General features: G+C 36.2%; 1 protein-coding gene and 1 non-coding gene across 2 annotated transcripts in view; both read left to right on the top strand.

Annotated features, from left to right (window-relative positions):
• Positions 1 to 4,810: 4,810 nt before the first annotated feature.
• On the top strand, positions 4,811 to 4,945 carry LOC117283632. The gene has a single exon (XR_004514674.1).
• Positions 4,946 to 4,993: 48 nt separating this feature from the next.
• The window catches only part of Rarb (retinoic acid receptor beta), a 712,875-nt gene continuing 693,574 nt past the window's right edge, over positions 4,994 to 24,294 (top strand). Inside the window, exons 1-2 of the mRNA XM_010640163.3 lie at positions 4,994 to 5,074; positions 6,020 to 6,081. The gene's annotated coding sequence lies outside the window, so the exon portion shown is untranslated. The remainder of the gene's footprint in view (positions 5,075 to 6,019; positions 6,082 to 24,294) is intronic.

Below are 24,294 nucleotides of genomic sequence, written 5' to 3'. Positions count from 1 at the left end.
AGAATGAATACTACTATTTGGCAATAAGAAGGAATGAAATACTAATATGGCTACAACATGGATGGATATCACAAATATTTTGCTAAATGAAAGTTACCAGACACAAAAAATGACATGATTCTGTTTAAGTGTCATTCTCAGTAAAGGTAATTCTATAGAATCAGGAAGTAGATTGGTGTCTGAGTGGGGCTGCAGATAGGTAACCACAAATGGACTTGAGATCTCTTTTAGGATGATGCAAATGTCCCAAAGTTAGAGAGTGGTGATAGCTGCAAAACTCTAACTTTGCTAAGAATCATTGAATTGTACACTTACACAGGTGACTTCTATAGAATAGAAAGTACAGTTTTAAGGGTATTTTTAATTAAAAATTTATGACAGCAAAAGCCACATTGCTGTTTTAAAGAGTGAATCGTGTTCATTTTTGAAGATTTTTAATAATATGTATGTATATTCTTGCTGTTTTAAGATGAAGACAGCTAGTGAAATACTTCTTTCCAGATTTCTGAATGCGTTGGATTCTCCAAGTTCTATGGAGGCTTCAGCCTTCTCAATTCAATAAAGAAGTTTTTAGTTTTCAGGACAGAAAGCTTAACCCTGCAACTAATAGCCTGCAGGCACTGGCAGAGGATACTAACATCTGAAAACAATAGAAAGTCCAGTCAGTAAATGCAAATCAATAAGACTGGCTGATGAGTTCACATGAGTAAAAAGAGATTTGTAAGATGGAGTGTCCTCACTTCAGCCATTAAACTTCCCATTCACCAGTGCTTCATTAAATGCCTGTCTTCAACAGAGCAATTGAATCTAAGGTATCAGACATGTTTAAATTATGGAGATCAACTGCTTCATTGATGGCCTTGGGCACAGGATAAAAGGATCTGGATTTAATATTTACCCAGAAAATGATGCAAGGAGAGGTAATTGGCTGCACCTGGAAGATACTATCTCAAAGTGAATAACTGCCAGAGATGTGGTTATGAAAGTGCAAGTATATTCAAGACACCAGTTGTGTTAAATGATAGGGACCACACTCAAGCACCTGATAGTGGGGGGGGAGAAAAGGAATATTATTCTCTGAGCTCGCTTTTGGAAAATGGGAATTGTGTGATGGTGGCAGGAACATGTAGCTTCATCATAAACAGATAAATAGGAAAAGCCAGGTCTTGCATTCCAAATTTCTTTTTGTGGATTCTCGGTGGGGTCGTAATCTGAGCAGCCTACCAGGCAAACTGGTAGGGCACAGGGGCAAAGATATGAACTCTCCTCAGGCTTCTCTTGTTCATAGTAAATGTGCCAAGAGGTCAATTGGAATAGAAAGAGCCTCGGTTGTTCTACCAAAACAACAAACAAACAAAACTCCACGAACTCTTCTTTCTCACTCTATAATACAGGCCTTCCTGGTATGAGAATCACTGTGCGGATTGGTGGTGTTGATATTAAAAAAAATTAGAAACTTGAGTGACTATCCTGTGCCACATTTTACTTCAGCGGAATGAGGAGTGAAGAGACCCTTAGTGGACTTAACCCAACTAATCAGAAACTCTGAATACTTGGTTGGTCAATAAAATTTACAGAGTTCTTCAGCTCTTGATCAATGATGGTGTTTGAGTGCTTTCCTGGGTGGTGTAGTGCCTCATCCTTGGCACAAATGACATTTTGGACTGGGTGATCCTTTGTAACAGAGGGCTCTCCTGTGTGCTGTAGGATGTTTAGTAGTGTTCTTGCCTATTACTCTTAATGCTGGGTAGCTCCCCTTACTCCAGTTGTGATAACCCAAAACCTCTCTAGATAGAAGGAAATGTTCCCTAGAGGTTTGAGGGTGCAAGTGGATAGAAACTAGTGCCCTATGGCATGGCTGTTCACAATGGTTTGCTGGCCAGCACCACTAGCATTATTTCAGTCAAATCTCTGTGGAGGGAATGAAGAATCTGTGATTCTGGTGGCTCTGATTGTATAAGGTTAACAATTACCATCCCGGATAGAGAAACTGGTATAAAATGAGTAAATGTATATGTAAGTAAGTAACCTGAAGTGATATGTGTACTACACATAGCCCTTGTAAGAGCAATATCTTTTCTTTATCCATTAATCTACAGAAGAAGATGGCAAGAGGATGGAAGAGTGTTCTAGGGGAGAGATGTAATATTATTTGTTGTGGTACTAGGAATTAAACCCAAGCCCTTCACATAGAACAATATACCTAGTATTTTACAAATGCTTTAAAATTTGAATTTGAGGTAGGGTCTCCATAAGTTGCTAAATTGCCAAGGCTGTGCTGGAACATTGTGATCCTCCTGTCTCAACCTCCCAGAGTGATCGGATTATACGCACACATCACCATACCCCGTGCAAAGTGTAATTTTAAATAATATAATCATAGAAGACCTCTCTGAGAAGTAATTTTGTCAGAGACTGAATGAAGTGAAGGAGTCAAGGATAAGAATGCTTCAGGAATGGAAGAGGAGTAGGAAAAAGAGGAGGAGGAAAAAGTGGAAGCTCAGGGGCAGGTTTAGAGGATAGTAAGTAGGCTAGAGTAATAGAATAGACAAGTGTGCTGGAAAATATTTGGCATACAGGTGTGAGAAATAATGAATGAATGAATGAATGAACTTGTCTCTTCTGCATGTACTGGTTTTGAGTGGATGAGGATTCTTTGATCTTTTTGGCTCTCAACTTTCTCTTCTGTAAAGTGTGATTAATGCTTGTACCCTATAGGTCTGTCCTGAGAAATTAAGTGCTCAAGTGGCAATAAACCTTTGCAAGGGAGTAGTACGTATTTACATTTCTGAGCTTTTAGTACTTAGCATTTTATATTGCTCATTACATAATATAAGCATTGTTTAAAAAGAAAAATTTAGAACTACTGCATCAGACTCACTCAACCAGTCTTCCATAAAGGAGACTAGAAATTGCACTTGTAACACATTTCCAGAGGTGATTCTTGGATATGTAAAATATCTTGAGAATCTTCATTCTTTTCATGTTTTTGTATGCTGTCCTTTTCTTTAGTTATTTGAAATGCTCTAACCATGGAATTTACAAATATAAAAATAAACACCTGAAATCCTAAGACCTTTCCAAGGATGGATCAAGTTTTAGAACCACCATGGCACATTCAGTGGATTATTTTGAAGGGCTTCAAAGTCCTGGTGAGGCTTCCCGGATTGAATATCTAGAGGAAATCTCTGAAGAAACTAATTCCTTTTTGGTTTACTCAAGCCAATTAATAATATCAAGAAACAAAAATGCTTCTAGACCCATTGTATGATAAAAGTAATTCTGAAATAGATATGGCATTATGTCTACCATGATGTCCATTAAGGTAAGTTAAGGTAACTTTTCCCAGGCAAAAGAGCCCTTGTATGCAATTATATAAATTTCTTTTGCTTTGCACTAAACTTCTCTCTGATTTGTTGACCTGTCCATGTCATTATGCTTTAGTAATTTAATATGACAATCTTGAATTTCTGAAATGTCTGTTCTTCTAAATGTTTAGTGTTTGGGGCCATTTCAGTCCTTAAAAATAAGCTATTCTTCAACATGTTACTCTGGTAATTTTGCTCAAACTTACTTGCCTTAGGGAACTGCAAAGATTAAATCTTACCATGTCTTCAAGCTGATTTGAACTGCTAGTTTTTCTGCCTTAATTTCCCCTCTGTGAGTTCAAGAGGTCAGACATCATGCAAGGCAACACTTAAGCAGACTGTATCTTGAGTAAGCATTTGGATTAATTGGTTTGAATCCCCCCTTTTTTTTCACAATTGAAATAATGGAAGAGATGGAATGGAGAAGTTTTAAATTGATTTATTTGATGCAGTAAACATACCAAAGTAGAAGAGAGAATGCCTTCCCATTGTTTAGTTGTTGAACTACACTGATAGTTCATTATGAGGGCCAGGACTGGAACTAAAAAAAAAAAATCCACTTTTTGTTCTTTTAATTCATTTTTACCTTGTAAGTACTATAAATTAATTATAGCAATTGTTTAGATTCATATACAAGCAATTTAACAAAGTTAAAAAAACAAAAGATATCATTATTTATCTTATACCTGGACTAACATTATATTAAAAATTTCTCATTGAAGGCCCATGTAATAATTAAATTTCATGCTCCTTATTGCTCAGATAAGAGGACAGAGACTAAAAAGTACTTGGACTCATTCCATGTTTACTAAACTTTTTCATTACTTTTGACCAACCTTAAAAGCATTTTAAATTAAAGTTAATTTTAAGGTTGTCAGATAAACTTCAGAATACACAATTAAATTTCAATTTTTCATAATCAACAAATATATTTTAGTATAATTAAGTCCCAAATATATCTCAAATCTTGAACAGGATATACATATGAGATGAAAATGCATTAATCTGGAATTGAAATTTAACTCGGTATCTTGTATTTTTATTGTTAATTCTGGAAACTCTAATTGTTCCTATTTGGATTAATAATATTTGAACTTCAGCAATAGTTAACTGTGGACATTCAATTTCAGTCTAAGAGAATCTCTGAGGCAAGTTATTTTTTCCTACCAAAAGGAAGTTAAGGAAACAGAATTGTGCTCTCTGAATTAAAGATACTTCAGAATCTAAGACTTCGTGGGTTTGCTTTTTTTTTTTTTGGGATGAAAAATTCGGGTTAGAAACTTTTGTCATATTTCCTTAAAGTGCTACACCAGTAATTAGATAATTCTTAGTAGACCCTAGGATTTATTTTACCATGTAAGAAATGATAGAATATAAAAGATTACAACTTGTTTCCTTCTTTTGAATCTTTGTGTGTCTGCATTATAGAAGAGCTTCTACAAGGCCTCTTACTTGCTCCTTGGGCTGCTGAAGGTCCCTTTGCTCCTCAACGAGGGTGGGAGGCCAAGATCAGCCTCGGAGGAGCGTTGTCAGTGTTGCCACAAGTGGGCAGTCTTAGTTTCCTGCGTCGGACATGCGTGGTGGCTGGGAACTTGGTCTCCCGCAGTCAAGCCGAGCCCGGAGCTGGACTAGGGCCTTACCCTGGGACTCTGCCTCCTTGGGTCCTGCTCCTGGCCTACTTTTCTCCACAGTAGTGCTCACCACAGGTAGGACGCATGCACGCTGGCCATGACGCAAGTGGGTGGGCCCACATGCCGAGCGCTCCTGCTGCACAGGCACCCCTGGCCCCTGGGCACATTATAGGAAGAGACGGACCGCTGTGGAAGGGAAGATGGCGTCCTGGAAAGTAGGGGCATTTGCAACCACCTGTCTCTCTGAGGGAAGCCCACTATTTCCTCAGTGGGATTTAGGGGTCACCATCTGGTTAGCCATTCTGTCATTGCAGCCTCGTCTTGACACAGGGCCCGGTACAGGATTGTGCGGTGGGACGGGTGACTAGACGAGAGTGGATAGGGGAGAAGAAAGAGCGCCCGTGGCTGCAAGCAAGGAAGTCCGGGCTCACACACTGCGCACAGCCGGCGGCGCAGGCCTGGCTTCTGAGCTCCGCGCCTGCCTCCGCCATGTTTTCTGTGTTGACTGACGACGTAGTGTTTTATAAGAGTTCTACAGTTCTGAGAATATTTTCTCTTAAAATGTTTCTAAGAGTTTATTTTATTCTAGAAGCAAAGAAACCACTTGCTGTGGGGGGAAGAAAGTGCTTCTATTCAGTTTTTTCTTATTTTGCTATTGAGTCAAAGGTCCATCCTAGTGAGATATGCAGCGTTATAATTTACGTTTGTCTCCCATGCAAACCTTTTGCATACTTAAATAACCTTATCAGTGCCTGCTTGAGCTTAATATAAATCTCAACACAAAGATGGCTGCGTTTCATCTCGGGTCTTCTTCCCTGCAAATAGTTGTAGTTTCAATGGACAGATTCTGGTTTGGTTTAAAATTTAGCAGAGGTGCTTGGTGGATCCTTCTCACTTTGAGATGAGTAAACATGTCACCTCATGAAACGGTATTAAGAAGCAGGCAAAGACCCTGAATAATTAAATATGTAATTTTTTCTTCTCCATGATAATGTTTAAGACTGCTATTTGCTATTACAGGAACCTGCCTATCACTGATCCCACTCATCTAGACAATTATTCTCAGGATCTACAGACAGGAGGTATGTTCAGATTTCCTTCTTTAAGCTCTTTATTGTTTCTATTAGAATCTAAGTTCAGTGATTTCTTTTGTAATAAGTCCTGTCCGGTATGGGGGAATTTTACCCCAGTTTGATCTATGGCAACAATTTCATGCCAAAAGGAACTCAGAGACAAAAACTGAGTCGATGTTCTGCTATCTTCAAAGTATCTTGAAATAAGGTGACTCCTCTTGGGGGTCTGAGGTTCTTGCTTCTTTATAAAGTAGAGGAGAAAGTTGGGACTGGGAAAGTGAGGATAGATTTGGAATTCGGACTTTGGATTTAGAGCTAGGTGATGAAATGTGAACTGTTTTTATTACAACTCTCATGTAGTTGTAATAAAATGGTTGAATATTAGTGTAACTTCAAGCGCTATGTTACTCTACTTACCTGGAAGTTAGGTACCGTGTTCTAAGCAATTCTCAGCTTAGAAGATTTGGGTCTCAAATCACTGTATTATGGTTATTTTGAATGTTGTAGTCTTTGCAAGGTAGCACATTCTCCAAAATCCTAAAGTCTACCAATATATCAGTATGCTTTGATCATTAAAGTTTCTCAGGATGAAAAATGTAAAGATAAAATTCTGAAATACAGTTCTGTGTACTTTGTACTGGGGTTGAGGAACTAAGCTAGGTAACAGAGTCTGCAAACTTTTTCTGTAAAGAGCTAGATAGCAATATTTTAGGCTGTCACGATTTCTCAGTTCTGCCATGTAGCAGTGGAGTGACCCTAGGTAATATGTGACGGAGTGTGTCATCATTCAAAAAAAATCTTTATTCATACTTACTGACACTTGAACTCTTTTTGCATGTTGGGAAAAAATTCCCCCAGCTCAAAGGTTGGGAAAGAAACCAAAGTACAGATAGATTGAAGGCTGGTTTTGGCCTGTAGGTTGCTATTGGCAGAACCTTGCCAATAAAGCAAGTCAAGTTCTGCCAATCTCCACTTAGTTTGTACTCGTTGACATTACAGAGATCTTGGATAATGCATGTGTCATACTAATGATTTGCTAGAGAGTACTGGAGTCAGATCAGGAGTTTCAGTGCCTCCTTGGATTAGGCATCATCTCTTCAGCTCTACATTTTGGGACAAGAAAGGAGTGTCACAATATGGAAGACACTGGGGGAATTGGAGACGTGAATTCTGTGGGATGTGGGGACACGCCATTTGCAGTTGAGCAATTCTGCCTTCCCAGCCAGTTGTCTTCCAACCCCTTTTGCTTTCTCAAGCTTCTTTTTCAGTTCCTTAACAAGTTACCTGGACATGAAGGAGTTGTCAGCATGGCTGCAGCTTTTTGTTACTTTTCTGTGATTAAAGGGTTTCATTTCAAATACTTGGCAAGGAATAGTTGGCAATATGTACACGTCAGTGTAAGCAAGACCAGGTCCAGGAGATAAACACACCTATATACTGCTCCCTGTGTCTTACTGCCTGCATACACCTAAAATAAAGAAGTCAAAATATCACAATTGGAAAAGATCCCTTACAAAATAGATCATTACATGTAATCTTTTAATTATGGTCTTTTAAAATTACAAAGGAAGCTTACATCACAAGCTTTTTCTAAATAGTTACTCCCTAAATATGTTCAAATTAAGACAATATTTAAAGATTAAATATGTAGCTTACTCATGTCAGCTAATAATGTTCAGTGTGACCTGAGTTAAATTAGTTCACCACTCTATGTCTGAGTTGCTTTAGTGAAAAGTGGAAATTGGGCTGTGTGAACTCAAAGGGCTTCTTGTGTGCTCATGACCTACAAAGGTAGAGTGGTATAGTAGGTGAAGTAAGGTAGATAAGCTTTTTTTAAAATCACTAAGTGGAAGAGCATAGTTTTATTAAATGGTGTTATGGACTGAACTGTGTTCCTTTAAAATCTCTAAATTGAATTCTTAACTCCCACAGTATCTTAGAATACAACCATATTTTGATATAGGACCATTAATGAGATAATTAAGGTTAAATGAGGTCATATGGGTGACCCATGATCCATTTGACAGTATTTGGAGATAAGACTTTCAAAATGGTGATCAACTTAAAATGAGGCCAATAGGGACCAGGGATTTAGCTCAGTGACACCCTACCAGCCTCACAAGCACAAGGTCCTGAGTTTGGTCCCTCATACCAGAAAAAAAAAAGGCCAGTAGGGTTGGTCCCAAAATTCAGAGTGATTGCTGTTTTTCTTAGGAGAGAAAGACTCTAAGGATGAGTATGAATAGAGTAAGGCTATCTGTAATCCATGGAGAGAGGCCTGATTGGAACTCAAACCACATATTCTTTGGTGTTTGACTTCTAGCCTCCAGAACTGTGAAAAATTTTGTTGAAGCCACCCAGCCTATGTTATTTGATTATATCAGTCCTAGCAAATTAATGAATATTTTTAATACAATAATATGTACAGGAGGGATTATAGCTGCACTGAGCTTGTGGAGCAGAGGTAAATGTAGGAGCATAGCTTCACTCCTTGTTCCACCCAGCCTATAGTCAGGAGAGTCTGGAGGGCTGGATTAGAAAGCAGAGGTGATCGGTTTGTGTGGATCTTCCTGGAATCTTTTTGCAGCAAATACTCAGTGTTCTGGATATTAATAAAACCAAAATTGTAATCTGTTGTAAATGTATTTATCATATGTGTCTTAGCAAGTATTCCTAATTCATCTGGCACATATTTATATAATGCCTTTATTGATATGAAGAAGCAGTTCCAAAAGTTTTCGTATGAAAATCTTAATGGAACTGCATGAGGCTTCCACCCAAGATTTTCACCATTTAACTTCATGGATGAACCAAGCAAGTTAACTAGACACAGATGTTTTGTTTATAACTGGAGGAATTCATGTGAGGTTCGTGATGACATTTCCCTGTCTATAAAATGCTGATGGTTAAACAGTGATACTGTGCAAAGCATTTGGAGCCTCTGTCTTGAGAGGCAGTTCTTAAGTGTAATGGTTTAATGGTCATTTAGCACAATGGGCCTTCCGAGTATAATATCATTTGCCTGCCAATTAAAATGAATACTTCTCTGTGGGAAGTCAAAGATCATGTCAGCATAACCTGGGTTAGGTGCAGGAGAGAATGGAGAAGTGAATGCCAAAAATGGAGAGTGGGGAATATAATCAGTCTTAGACCTAGGCTGTACATAAATTCAGTGCAATTAAACACGCAACTAATTTTCACTGATTAGAAAAAATATACTGCATTGGTGACGAATTTTACTTTTCCTTTTTTAAAATGCTGCTTTATTTTGAATTTTCTCCTATTTCTAACTTAATAATTTTCCCATCTGATTTGATAACTTTATCTGCTATTTTATTGACAAAATTAAATAAGAAAAATAGAGAAGTTCAATTTGCCTACCCTGAAACTTCTTTACCTGTGTTTCCGTTCTGCCTTTAGATACGTGGGGCAGTGGATGTGTCTCCTCTTGCTTAAGGTTGGTCCTTCCCCTGAGGCCCTTGGTGCTGCCTATCACAATTCCTTAGTGACCTTAATCCCTCAAGATATCCCCTGTATTATGTTCGTTCTGTTTCTGCTTATAGATTTCTTTTTTTTTTTATATGAACATAGAAATATAGGCTAGTTTTGGTGACATCTCTATTCTTTTTTCACTGCCCTTAATTTTTTTTCATTTAGTTTATTGGTACTTTTTAGGTATACAGTACAATTACATTCATCACTGGGATCTTGTACCTTTATATGGTGTATCTTGGTTCTTAGTTTTTCCCCATTCCCTTAGCCATGTACCCTCTCCACCCTTCCCTTTTTACAGAGACTTTGTTTCCATTTTTTTTCTCTTGTTTTTTCTTTTCCCTTCTTACCTTTACCCTACCCCTCCCACTTCCCTCATGCCTTTAGACCTTTTTTCCGATTACGCAATATCAGTTATACATTTTGATCCTTGTTTACACTTTTAGTTTATCACACCAGAGAAACTATTTGGTATTTACATGTGTGTGTCTTATTAATTTCACTTAAGAGTATGGCCTCAATGTGCATCCACTTAACTGTAGATATCTCTAGTTTCTGATTCTTTATGGCTGAGTACTCCTCCATTTTATAGAAAAACTACATCTTCTTTATCCAGTCTCCAGTTGATGGGCAGTTAGGCTGCTTCCAAATTTTAGCTATTGCAAACTCTCACTTTTAGGATATATATCTTGACCTGTCAGTACCCTGTAACTCTACATCTTCAGCCCTGTTGTTTGGTTCAAACTCCAGAGTCAGATATTCAACAGAAAATTGGCTGTTCCTACCTCAAACTTGCCATCTCAAACCCAATCTTAGTTTAACCTCTAAGCTTGTTACTTCTTTATTGCTAATCTGAAGTTCTGGCACCAGCATTCTATAGCAGAAGTCCATAATTTACTGTCTTTATGCCCAATCCAGATTACATATATTTTTGTAAGTAAAGACTTTTGGACTCAGCCATGTCCATTTTTTATATGTTCTAAAAGAAGATACTCTGTGACTTACAAAGCCAAAAGTACTGACTCTTTACAGAAAAAACAAACAAAACCAAAACTAAACTGCAGACTCATGTCCCAGAGCATCAGGATCATTTGGCAACCTTGTGAAAAGACTGATTGCTGGGTAATATTTCCAGAGGTTTTGAGTTAGGATCTGAGAATGTGCATTTCTAATGGATGTTCATATAATACTGGTCTAATAACTACAGTTTGAAAAGACTCTAGTAATAGTGTTAATGGTATGTTGTCATTCACTTTTAAATTATTAATAGAGGTTAAGGCTCTCTTCCATAAAAATATATCCTCAAAAATATACATCTCTGTACAACATGACCTGGTCTCAGGGGCTCCCATTATCTACATATATGTTTTATCAAGTTAAATTTAGATATATATTCTAATAGAAGGTTGGGCACTATGCTATTAAAAGCATAAAATATTTTATTTTGTGTCAAGGTACTTACTATATTAAATTGAATCCTCATAATGACCTAGTGGGTTAAGACATTTTTGGTCTCCATTTTCCAGATGAGCAAACTGAGTTTCAATAATGATGTCCTGTAATAGGAAGGTAATAAGAGCAGGATTTGAGCCAAGCAATCTGGTCCCAGAAACCATATAGGGATCCTCTCATAGCCTTCTCCTATTCTTCTGTCCCATGGTGATTTTGTTACTTTATTATAGTATTATAATATGTATAAATGTAAACCTAAATATAATCTCCTATGCGAATATTTCCTGTGTAAATACAAACCCATGCCAAAACGAATACAAATAAAAACAATAAACTCTAAGTGAATATAAAGTTGCTATGAGGCATTATTGCTGATTTTGTGATCAGTAAATTGTCTTGTGGCATCAATTGGTGTTGGTGCCACAGGGAGGATCTTGTGCAGCCTGAGGTGTGCCTTATCTGGTATTCCATTTCTTAATTTCTTGTTGAACTTTTATTTTATACCATTTGATGACCTTTGGCCCGAATATGCCACACAGATATTAAATTGACCTTTTCTTCATCATTAAACTGTTTCCAGATAGTACAGTTGCCCCCCACACAATAAAAAATATTGGTACTGGGCCGGGGATTTAGCTCAGTGGTGCCACTGCCTGCCTCGCAAGTGCAATGGCCTGACCGAAGTTCCATCCCCAGTACCAAAAAAAAAAAAATTACACACACACACACACATTTGGTCCTGAATCCCACTAGGAAATTGGATTTTAAATTGCTTAAAATCCAGTTGTAGACTCCAGTCTGAGCAGTGGTAGCCCCCAGGATCTGCCCTAGGAACTCCTAGGGTGGATTTCAAGCCCTTCACACCCAGTCCTGCCCACCACTCCTTCCATCTCCTGTTTCTTTCTCTCTTAATTTTTCCAATATGAGGCTGCTAGAAGTTTACTCATTCCATTTTCTTACTTCTGCAGGTCTTTGCTCATACTCTTCCTCTGAATGAGAAGCTTTTGTAATCTTCAAGTCCGTACTTCATGTCTACTGTATTCTCAACTGCTATTCATCCTTTTAAATTCTACTCTAGCACAGATCTCAATCAACCATTATATAAACATTCCTAGGGGAGTAAGAGAATGACATTGTAACACAAGGCATGGATCTCTGGAGCATTTCCTTTCATGCCCCATGGCTCAAAATAAAGTCTACATGCTATATAGCATAGGTTAATAAATAGGCTTTGTGGAAGAAGGAAAAAAATGGATAAATCCAGTATTATCAGGAGAAAGGGAGGTATGGGTCTCCTAACACCTTCCCCTAACCCACCAACATGCTTTTGGTTCATAATTATCTGTGTACTTCAGGATGTGTGGGCTTATTTATTTTCTAAATGCAGTGCTTTATTTTTTCTTTCTTATTACTCTGCTTTTTCCTGGGAAAGCTGAGGAAGCAATGTTCTCAGTGGAGCAAAGGTCAGGATATCTTGTCCCTGGCCCAGCTGAATTTTGGACCAGTAATTGTTGTGTTGGATATCCAGATAGGTTAAAACGTAGAAGTTGCTTTTACCACCTGCGGCAAAGAGTCATTCATCCCATGGGAAGTGGACTTTGGGTATAGGCTCCTAAACTGTTAGGAGGAACTGTCTCAGTGTCAAAGAAACACAGAATGAGACCTTAGGGTCGTTTTCATATGTATTTGTACTCACCTCTACTCTCTTCTGTTCAAGTCCTGCCAGAGTTTTAGTAATTCATTAAGTTGATAAACCAATTTTGTAAATCCTCTTAAGGAAGCCTACAAAAATAAGGAAATGAATGGGTAAAGTGTTATGAAATTTCTGTTGACTGCCATTGAGATCAATTCACCAACTGAGCAAATTTCTATGCATTCGGTGATTCCCCACTCAGATAGACTGCCCATCCTGAGATAGCAGGCAGCCATTGAGGTGGTCAGGGTTGGAAATCATTTGCCCTTTACTGAGGAAGTACTGTTCTGCCTCTTTCGGTGCATTGCAGAAAAAATTTTCCTTGGTAGTTTAGTTGTAGTAACTGTGAAGTTAAAGTAATTTTGCTGGATCATGTTTAATCTCATTTCAATTTCTGCAATGCCAATTTAATAAAGCAGTGCAAAGTACATGTGTTACATAAGTCAGTCTCTTAAAATATGGCAATGTCTGGTTATAGAAATAATTAAGTTTTTAAAATAAAGTAATTGGTTTTTATACATGACAAGAGTAAAAGACACTTCCGGAACAATTCTAGAACAAATGATGCCAAACTTACTGTTTAATCCTTACATAGGCTTTTTAAAATGTGCAACATTGTGAAGATACTTCATATGTTAACTCCATTTCTGGCTATGTTCTGTGTCTATGAAGCAAGAAATCAACATGCTTCATGTTATATCTCCCTTTTATCCAAGAAACTGAACAATTTTAACAAAGTACTATGTCATTTATGTACTGGCCTAGGATATTGTTTTTTTTTAATTGAGTCTGTTGGTACATTTTAGCTAGATCTTATTATCACATTCATCATTGAGAATTGTCCTGTACATGATATATATCTTGATTCTTATTTTTTACTATTCCCCTGCCCTCCCTTCAGCCCCTCCACCCTTCCTGTATAAATAAGCTTTGTTTCTGTTTTTTCCTTCTTACTTTCAATTTCTTTCTTTCCTTTCCCCCTGATCCCCTCCCTTCCCCTTTGAATATTTTCTTTCTATTTCAGAATATAGCATACTGTTTTCAATGTCTTCAACTGAATGGACAGTTAAAATCACTAATTGCAAGTAAAGTTTGTGTATGTCAAATTTTTCACAATATTATATCTTAAGTTATTGGTTCATAAATCTGATCAACTTTGGCATTTTTACAGAAGATTTTGACCTATTAATAAAAAGATCTTGAAATGTAATCAGCACATTTTTAAAGTTTAAATTGTTGTCTGCACATACATATAAAAATTACCTGCCCCAAATCAAATCATGCTTCATGATCCTTAAAAAGTTGAGTATAACATTTACTTTCTGTTGATTAAAGAATTGTAACTAGTTTGATGTTGACAGTGTGAAAAATTGAAAAAATCTAAAGGAGAAAAATAAATCCCTTATAACCTTTCTAGCTTTCTAAGATGTACATACATATTAATTTATTCCATCCCCCAAATTAGAGTCATATTGTAAGTTGACAGTTCTATAAGCAACAGTATGTCTCCTTTCATTAAATATTATTTGCAATGTGATTTCTAAGTGTCTGCATAATTCATATAAACCATTTTCTTTTGATAAGCATTAAAAGATTTCTAATTTTTGTGTTCCAGAAATAAGCAGTGAATATGACCATATTTTGTGTTTCACTCTTCCCACCACAGCCTCTTAGTCTCCTGAATTGTGTTATTCTTTCTCTCGTCTGTGGTGTGAGAACTGAGGCAATATACCATGTACATGAGTAGTGAACTTCTTTATTTTTTCTTAGTTGGTCTGGAAGATATCTTATCTTGATTTTAGTTGGCATTTACTTAATTTTCCTATGTGATTGTGCATTCTAAATGTTCAGTGAAATTTGTGTTTCATCTTTTTTGAAACAACCTGTGATATTTATCTTTTAATTTTCAGAAGTTCTTTGTATATCCTTGAAACCAATTTCTTATTAATTATATGTTTGCACATATCTTCTTCCACATCGAAGCATGTTGTCTTACTATCTTTTTTGATGTCTTTTTATGAAAACAGTTTATTATTTTAAGACATTTTAATTTACTTCTTTTAAATCTTTTTATTTCCTAGTTTCAGATTTTGCCTTTTATATGATTTAGTTGTGATTGATTTCTGTATCTGATGTGAGGCAAGAATTTTTCTCCTAATATGAAAACCAAGTGTTTCAACACTATTTTATAGTCACTCTACCCTATGTCACTGTTACCATTTCTGTCCTAAGTCAAATTTCATTTCAGTGTGTCTTTTAGGCTGCTAGGTTAAATCTTACTGTCTGTAAGTTTATTTTGTATCAACATTACTTTGTTTAATTACTGGTCCTTTACACTAGGTCTTGACCTCTGATAGGGTAAGGCTCCTACTGCGTACTTCTTTAAGAATAGTCTGGATTCTCTTTTTCTTTTCCTAATCATCTTCAGCATCAGTTTACAGAGTTTCATGAAAAATTGTGTAGGGATTTTGATTCGGTTAGTTTTGCTTATACAATACAAAATGAATTTATAATATTGAGCTTAGTAATTCATGAATATGGTGTTATTTTCACTTCACTTTTTAATGTATTTCAAAAACCTTTGTATTCTTGTATGTGGAAATTATAACTTGCTTGACATTTTTTTATTAATATAAATGACAGCTTTTAAAATACTATATTTTCTGCTTGGTCATAGCATAAATATAATTGGCTTTTGTATCCAGAAAACTTTACAAATGCGTATCATTGCTAATAGTTGTAGCTTCTTTGGGATAATACTGTGATTATTTTTCTCTTTTTTTTCTGGCAAGATTCCCTGTGTGCATGAATATGTGTGAGGGTGGGTGAGTGCATCTTCCTGTACTTTTACTTCTCCACTACTTTAGACACTTTACATTTTCTCCAAGGGTGGAAGAGTAGAGCTTTCTGCTATGTAGACTGAATAATCTCTTCTGCAATTCTAGCAAAACAGTAGTCATAGCATAAATATGTGTAAGAAAAAAAGGGAGGGATATGGTTATGTTGTAATTAAATTTTATGTAAAAAATAAGTAACAAGCCAGAATTGTCCCATAGGCCCTCCTTTATTGAATCTAGTTTTAGTATGGCTGTCTTGTGATTGGGATTATCTTTTGCATGAATGATTAGCTTACAATTAGGCCTGGCATTTTCTTTGTGGAAAAAGTTTTAATCAGTTTCTTTTGTATCTTTAGTATTCTGGTTCTTATATGTTTTATTAATTTATATTTAAATTATACATAATTACTTCTTTAATCTTTCTGTCTGTACCTCTAGTCATGTTTTCTTTTCTAAACATTATGTATTTATCTTTTGCTTTCTTGATTATGTTTTCAAGAGAGTTTTGCTGTATTTTTAGTCTTTTAAGAGGACCAAATGGATTTTATTTGTGCTTTGTACGGGTTATTTTTCTAATTCATCAATTTCTGTTCTTATTTTTGTATATTCTTTCAGTTTATCCACCTTTTCTGGATTATTAGCTTATTATTTATCAGTTGCCTCCCTAGCATGTAGAGCAAAAAATTTTCCTCAGACAAATAACTTCGCTTCATCTTGTGTACTTTGAGACATGGCACTGTCATTTTTATTTAGCCTTGTATGTCTGTTACGATGTCTTCTTTGACAATCAGGATACATGAGTTTAAAAATTTTTAAGTATAGTTTAACAATTTTAACTTTTCTGACACTGTGGATTTAACCCACAAAATGTGAAGCTAAAATTCCCACCCTCTTTTATTTAAGCTGTCCAGGTTATTCTGAGCCTCTTGTCTTAGCCTGTCCAGTAACAGGAATTACAGGGTGTGCCCCCACAACCACTGTACATCTTTGTTGCTGTTTATCCTAATTATATTTTCATTATGGAAATGATTTTTTGAAGGTAGTTGAAACTTGCCTTATGATCCAGCATGCAGTTCAGTGTGAAATGTATGATGTGTTTTTTTGCTAAGAATGCTCAATAAAGCATGTCTACAGATTGTGTTCATTACTGATTTTTTTCTAGAATTGATCTATTAATGAGACAGGTTTGTCAGAACCTTCCAGAGCAATGATAATTTTTAATTTTTTTTTACTGTGCGATAATGTCTTTTAATTATTTAAAAGTGATGTTAATAGGGACATGTAGTTCACACTTTGTATTAGCTGTCTGGTAGAATGATTCTTTTTATTGCTAATTGTACTTATTGAAGATTATGAATAAAACCTTGTAGATCTTTTTTTTTTTTTTGGTACTAGGGATCAAACTCGGGCTCCTGCACTTGCGAGGCAGGCAGTGGAACTTTTGAGCCAAATCCCCGGTCCTTGTAGTTCATTTTGATTAGACGTTGACTAATTTCATCCCAAACTTTATACTTTCAATCTTATTGTGCCCCTTATTATTGTTTTTAAGTATACATGTCAGAATTGAAATTTTTTAAATGACAAATTTTATTTAAAACTTAGTTCATTTAATATTGATAGTAATTACTACTTTAAAATTCATTTCTAACATATATATGTATAATCTTTAACTTTATTAGTTTTTACTCACTGCATTTTTTTTGCTGCGTTAGGAGATGCACACTCATTTCCTTTCTTTTAGTGGTTTTCTTAGGAATAAACAATTATAAAATAAATAAAAATCTAATAATGAAAATTTTTGCTTTTGAATAATATATAACCCTTATTATAATGCACTAGCATTAGCTGTAATAAATAATCTTCCTAATTGATATACTTTCATAATAGAAGATAATTTTAGTGCTTTTTCTTATCCCATAATTTTTAAAAGATGTACATACATATGAGGTTTTCTTCTTTCACTCTATATATCTTTTTAGTATCAGTTTCCTCCTCCTTGAAGCACACTGTTCTGAAGATTTTTGGTGAAGCCTGTATTGACTGTCGTGGTTGGTTCTCCATCTAGAAATCCTCTGCTGCACTTAGGGTCAGTCTTGTAGAATTGTCAAACCACTGGTGATCTTCCAGGTTTAAGGTTATCTGTACATGATTTTATGTTCAGCATACTAGTTCTGGGCATAAATTCCTTATTTTTTCTTTCACTTTAATTTATGTATTTATGTATGTAAGTATATATTATGTATTTAGCAGTACAGTACTGGGGACTAACCCAGAGCCTTCTCACTGAGCTACATCCCTAATCCTTTTTCACATTTTGCCAAGTTGATAATTGCTCAGGCTGTCCAATTTGAAATCCTCCTGCTTCAGACTCTCAGAATGCCACTCTGCTCAGCTAAAGGCTCAAATCTAGCATTTCATGACCAATATGTGATTTTAGGCAAGTGTCTTAAAAACAAACCTCATTTTTTGTACTATAGTGATTATGGGATATATTGACAAGTTCATCATGAGAATTAAATAAGTTAATGGATTTAAATACTTTGGACACTGCTTTGATTAATGTAGGCAAAGTTATTAAATTATTAGTTTATGTACGTATTATGAATTTTAAATGTTTTAGTGTGAAATAATTGTCAATTTTACAGAAATGTTACAAAGATATTTTAGGGAATTCTCATATACCTTAACCTAGCTTACCCTTGTGTTAATGCTTTTTATAGCTATAGAGTTAACCAACAATTATATCAACTAATTGGTGTTAGTTGATTCAGTTGATTATAGCCTCTTGGAAAAAAATCTCAAAATCATGTTAGAAGGCCCTATATGGAATTTTTAAAAATTCTAAAAGTATATTTATTAAACGGGGATTTTTTTAAAAGAAATTTTTAAATCCTCAGATTATTCTACTTTCTTTCAATTAAAGTATTTCCTGGCCAGCTTTGTTTATCCTACAGACTTTGTGATTTTAAATAAGTAACATCTCTGACCATCATTTTCCTCATCTATAAAGCAAGAAGAATGACACTAAACTTTGTCATTTGTGAATCAGCATTACAGATATCAAAGGGCTTAGCCTAGGACACATTCTTAAAAAATAATAGTTATTCATGTTTACCTTGAGAAATTATCTCCTTTGTAAACCTTGGAGAAAATGCTAAGGCAACTTAGAAAAAAATTGGTTTTAAAGCTGTTTCATGAACAAAAAGTCTTCATGCTTAATATTTTCAGTTCTTGTTACCACATATGACTGCATTCAGTAGTACTGCATTTAGCATTTGATATTTTCTAAGCACTGATTTGTCCTCTAGTGGATCTTTGTGGATCCATCTACTCTCTCATAACAATTTTCCAAGCAAATGATAAATTTCTTGCCTCCTGTTGCTGTGAGTGAAAGAGTGGCTGTTTCTCTCTAACTAATAAAGCTAGTCTGCCGCAGGAAACAGCATTTACATTTTGTTGAGCCCAGGTAGAGAAGTTTATGTGATTCACATTTTTAAAAGGATGAAGTTCTTTTAAGACTACTACTTTAGTGGGGTTCTCTTCTACCATTTTTATAAAATAATATTGGAAGCAGCTTTAATAAATAGTAGGTAGACTTAAGGACACGTTTTTTCTGTTTAGATCAGACATGTAGTGGATGATCCCTATTTAACATTTTTCTCATCACTGGTGACCATGGTAAACTTCTCTGCAACCATGAAAGAAATTGAAATTGAGTAAATAAGATTTAGTTTTGAAATTGAATAGATGTATATTTGCCTACGATGTTAAGAAAGTAAGGCAACACTTGATATTTCATATTACAAATTATCATTCTTTTTTCAAGTCCCTATTTATTTACTTTACATAAGTCATAGTATCTATTGTGTGTGTAACACAAAAATAACTCCTTCAGATATGAATTTATGCTTGATATCTTGAGGTTCTTTTTTTTTTCTGGATCCAAATCAACAGGAATGATTGAGACTTCAGACCTCTCCTGTTTGTTGGGCACAAATTGTACTTTGATCAGATTGAGTAATGATATTGCTTCACTGTCATTAAATCCAATTATGACATTTAGTAGAGTAATATTGTTCATTCACATACAAATGTTCCGATTGGGAATACATTATGTAGTGCTTGCCAGCTCTTTCTCCTAAATTTCCTTCCTAATGACTAAGCTTCGAAATGCTTCTGCATTTTGGAAAATCATTATTTCAATCTCTTGGGCTAAAAACTAGGTTCTCTATTATTGTCTATCCTTATCTTTTTGGAACACTATTTGGATCTAGAACTTTTAAAAACATAATCAGAAAATGAGTTGTACGTGTATGGCTTTACCTATTGATATATATTAAATATTCTCATAGGTATTAAGTTTGAAAGGATGAATAAAATCAGTATTTTGAAAGACTGCTTTCTGCTTTCTCTAAGACTCTTGTTATCTTCTATCATAAATGATTAAGCTTCTAGGAAATTACTAGAAATTTTTTGTCAAAAAAGTCTATAAAGTAGTATATTTTCTTACATTATCCATTAATTTCTTCTAATTCCAATCCCAATTATCCTTCGAGCTCACCTTCTGTTTTTTATCCTTCATTAAATGCTACCTGGGTCTTGTTATGTCTACTAGATCTTTGCATCTTCTCTCTCCTTTTCTTTCCAACCATTTCTGCACATGATTATTGGATCAGCTTTTAAAGACTATTTTTGAGGTCATTTTCTTTCCATTCAAAAATAATTCAAGGTCTATGATGAATTAATCTTCAAACAACCTTTTTGGGCTTTTCACCCTTTCCTATTCAGTCCACTAGATAACTCACAAAAACCTCTTTTGCAGAAAAGGCTTTGATAACTCTGACTTTTCCATTTCACCCATTTTCACACATAGTTGCCTTATCTGATGTGCCTCTTACCATGACTCCTGTCACCCTCTATGGTCCTATGCAACCCTCAAGTCTGGGCTTTAAAACCTTCCCCAACAAAGTCTTCCTTCTTTATTCTAGTCAGTAGTCACCCTCATTGTTCTGTCTTCATTCTCTTCTGGAACCTCTTACTTGTATAGTATTTGTTAGTCTGTGCATTCTGTTTACAAATTTTGTTCAAGGAAAATAAAATGTCTCATTTGTCCTTTGGCTCTTTTTTTTAATAGCAATTTCTAGGTCTTGTAAGTTGAATACAGTTGCAGCAACTTTGCTCCAGTTAGTAAATATCAATTCAGTGTAAATTGTAGGACTTCTTGTCAAGTAGTAGCATGATAGTACTACTTCACGGAGTCGCATGATAGCGTTACTGAAAGTAATCTCTCAAATATACCCATCTGGGAAGAAACAAAGCTTCTAATTAAGTAGGTTATAAATTACAACTACAGTGGACCCTTGATTTACAAACTTGATCAGTTTCTGAAGGCTGGTTATAAGTCAGTATAGCTGAGATCTGGATGTTTCCCTGGGCACATGCTACAGATAACAAGAGACAGATGAATCTTACATTAACCTAATTAACCCAAGTTGTTCGTGTGTCAGACTGGTCGTATTTTGAGGGTCTACTTCAGTTGATTAAGACCTAAACTGAAGCATGGTTTCATTTTTATAGCAAATCCTACTTAAATAAAATTCTTTTAAAAAATAAATTGTCAGCATTTTTTCAAATACAAATAGTCGAAGTATTGGCGATAACACAATCTAGTAATAAGATTTCTGGGACAAAGGGACACTTAGAAAAATACTAGGGATACTGGTCTGTTATAAAAGAAAAACTTACAGCTTCACAGAATACACTAGCAGAATGATGTATTCTTAGGCTAAACTGGTTGTTTTCAGGTATAAAAATGTGAGGGGAGCAGACAGAGCATGTCATGAGGCTGTCCCTTTGTTCTGTCTTCATCATGAACCTTGGCCAAATCTCTTATCTGTAAACAAAGAGATGTTCAAAGGGGGATTTTGGTTTGGCAGTTACCTAGCTCAGGAGCATGAAGGGAATTAAAACTACTTGTAGAATCGCCTCATTGTGTTGTGCACTCACCCTCTGTTTCCTCATAGCATCACCTCAGAAATGGGAAGGGATATTTGACATAAAAAAGGTGCGTTATGATGAGGAATTGCTGAAGAATAGTGAGTTCTCACTGTTGCCAGTCTCCCCAGCCCTGTGGACCGAGTGCTTTGCTTTGTGACTTTGTAATCCTATCTTCACTTTGCTTTTTATTTTGTTATAAAATGACTAAACTGTTTGGCAGTAAATGCTTCCAACTCAAGTGTACCTCTTTAGTTATTTATTTTTTTGTGTGGCTTCTAAAACTAAAATTTATATATTTTTGACAACTTTCTTTCATGTTTTCAAATATATATCATATTTTTCTTTCAGTTAGGAGGTGTTAAAGAGCATTCTTTTGATGTTTTGAAGCTAAACGTTCATTATGTTCCAGAAAAAGGCATAAAATTGCTACTTCCTAAGACCTAAAAAATAAAAATTCTTTTACATGGTGAAACTTCATTGATACATAAAAATTAATATTTTATGAGAGACTCAATTTATAATTATAGAAAACCATCTAAGAATGAAGGATTGGAGTCTGAAGTGTTATGTATATTGATATTTAGGAAAGACCACTCTAAAACTTTCACTCATAGCCTGGCGTGGTGGCGCATGCCTGTAATCCCAGCACTCGGGAGGCTGAGGCAGGAGGATCACTGTGAGTTCGAGACCAGCCTGGGCTACATAGTGAGTTCCAGGTCAGTCTCAACTACATAGTGAGACCCTGGCTCAAAAAACAAAAAACAAAACGAAACAAAACAAAACAAAAAAAAAGAAGAAGAAGAAGAAGGACCACAGATGTAAAGGCGACCCACTACAGCCACTTTTGAATCATTTAATATTTATTGAGCATCTATCCTTTTCCACCTATCATAAGTATAGAGGTTGAAAACAAAACAAACACATTTGAACCAACTACACAGTGCCTAACTTCCTATTCCAGCTGTGAAGACAAACACCCATTACACACACTGATGCAGGTGTTTGCAAACACTGTGGAGAATGGAGCAGTAGTGTTATTGGAGCCACTTTGCCAACCTGAGTAGGGAGCCAGCAGTCTTGGAAAGTTAAGACACTTCGGGGAAATCCTTAACAGTGATCAGCAGTTTGGGAATATCAGGTCTAACTGGCTTTCCTCAGATCAGGCCGAACTAAGGCATCTGACATTCCACACACTCCTGTGGGATCAACCTGAAGGCGTTCTCCACGGGCTGGTCTGGATATCACTCCATTGGTTGGTTCTTTCCTCTCCCTGCCATGCTTCTTCACGAGTGTACTGATCTCTCCGAAAAGTCATCATGAAACAGCACATGGACCATGCGATGTTTTTATCAGAGTCAGCTTCTGGAAGCCAGACCTCAGTTAGGACTGTTTGAAAATGGAAGCACAGAGACTTTATCCTTTATCTAGCTCAGTTCCTATTTGTGACTGCAAATTTTCAGGAAGATCCTACAGTCACAGGAAGTCCAGAGGACCAATGCTCATTGCCAGTAACTGAATGATTTTAGTAGTTCACGTGTGGACCATTGGATATGAATTTCTATGCTTTTAATTGATACAGAAGAGCTTTTAGAATTGCCTGAGGGAACTTGTCCCATCATACACAAGCCCTACCTGCAAGCGTTGCTTGTTTTCATTCCCGGTGCTCTGGGTCAGCAATTCCAGTGCAAAGCTGCCTGCAGCCTCCTTCGAATGACTTTGCATTAGGCATTCATGTCCACTCCCTGCCCGTTGTTCTGTGCTGTGAGAGGCCAGGCAGTAGCAGCAGTGCAGCTGGGCCTTCGCCCCAGGAGAAACCCATCAGAAAGCCTCTTGGCCCAGGCCCATGCCCTGGCACTTGTTCCTTTTAAGACTTATCTTTTTGTGTTTTTCTCCATTTGCTTTGGACCAACTTATATTTAGGCTTTTCTCTTGACAAGGTCAGATCATATTTTCTTTCCTGTTGTCCATTGTAATTTTAAATAAACTCTATAATGCACACCTATGGACTCAAACAAAATAATGATATTTTAAAGTTTTTAAAATGCATTTTGTGTACATATGTGCACATTTATGCACAAACATGTTTGGAGTAGGGTAGGGTTGTGTTTCAAAAGAAAGTTTTACTACTAATACTAAAAGCAAGAAATGCCAAAAAGGTTTTGCTTTACTTAAGTGCCATTTCACCCTTCTTCTCTTTTTCAATTAAGCTCCTAGAGAAAAGATGTTTATCATGGAACTGTGTCCACAAAAGCTGTAATAAAAGTCATTTGTACTTCAGAAGTGATTTTGGGCATTTTGGCTCGGTGTCTGGCCTTAGAGTGATGTGAGAGACAACAGAAAGAGAGAGAAGGAGAAAAGGGGATTTGTTTGGGAAGTGAAGTGATGGAGTGAGAGGGGGAAACATTGCAAGGAGCACTAGCATTGGAATTTGAGAGGCAGGACCACGAATCCACCCATTCTTCCCCTTAAACACAGAGGAAGTCACCACTGCAAAACGAGCTGTGAATTGGTGGAGTGAGCAGACAGAAGGGGACCCACAGAAGTGTACCTCACAGCAGCAGCAGGGAGGGCATTGGTGACCTGTGGCTCTTACCCTGGTGGATGTAGATGTGCAGGGTTACACTGCAGTCATGACGGGGTGGGTCTGCCATTCATGGAGTCCCTTCTCAGTGGGTCAGGAGCTTACTGTGCAGAGTCTCTTTCAGCCTGTGTTTCCTTGTAGCCAGGGCAGGGAAGAGAGCACATTAGGAA

The sequence above is a fragment of the Fukomys damarensis genome, unplaced genomic scaffold, assembly GCF_012274545.1.
Source record: "Fukomys damarensis isolate Sample0158 unplaced genomic scaffold, DMR_v1.0_HiC HiC_scaffold_28, whole genome shotgun sequence".
NCBI classification, from domain to species: domain Eukaryota; kingdom Metazoa; phylum Chordata; class Mammalia; order Rodentia; family Bathyergidae; genus Fukomys; species Fukomys damarensis.
The sequence above is the reverse complement of the archived record's forward strand: the minus strand, read 5'-3'. Positions and strand labels throughout refer to the sequence as shown.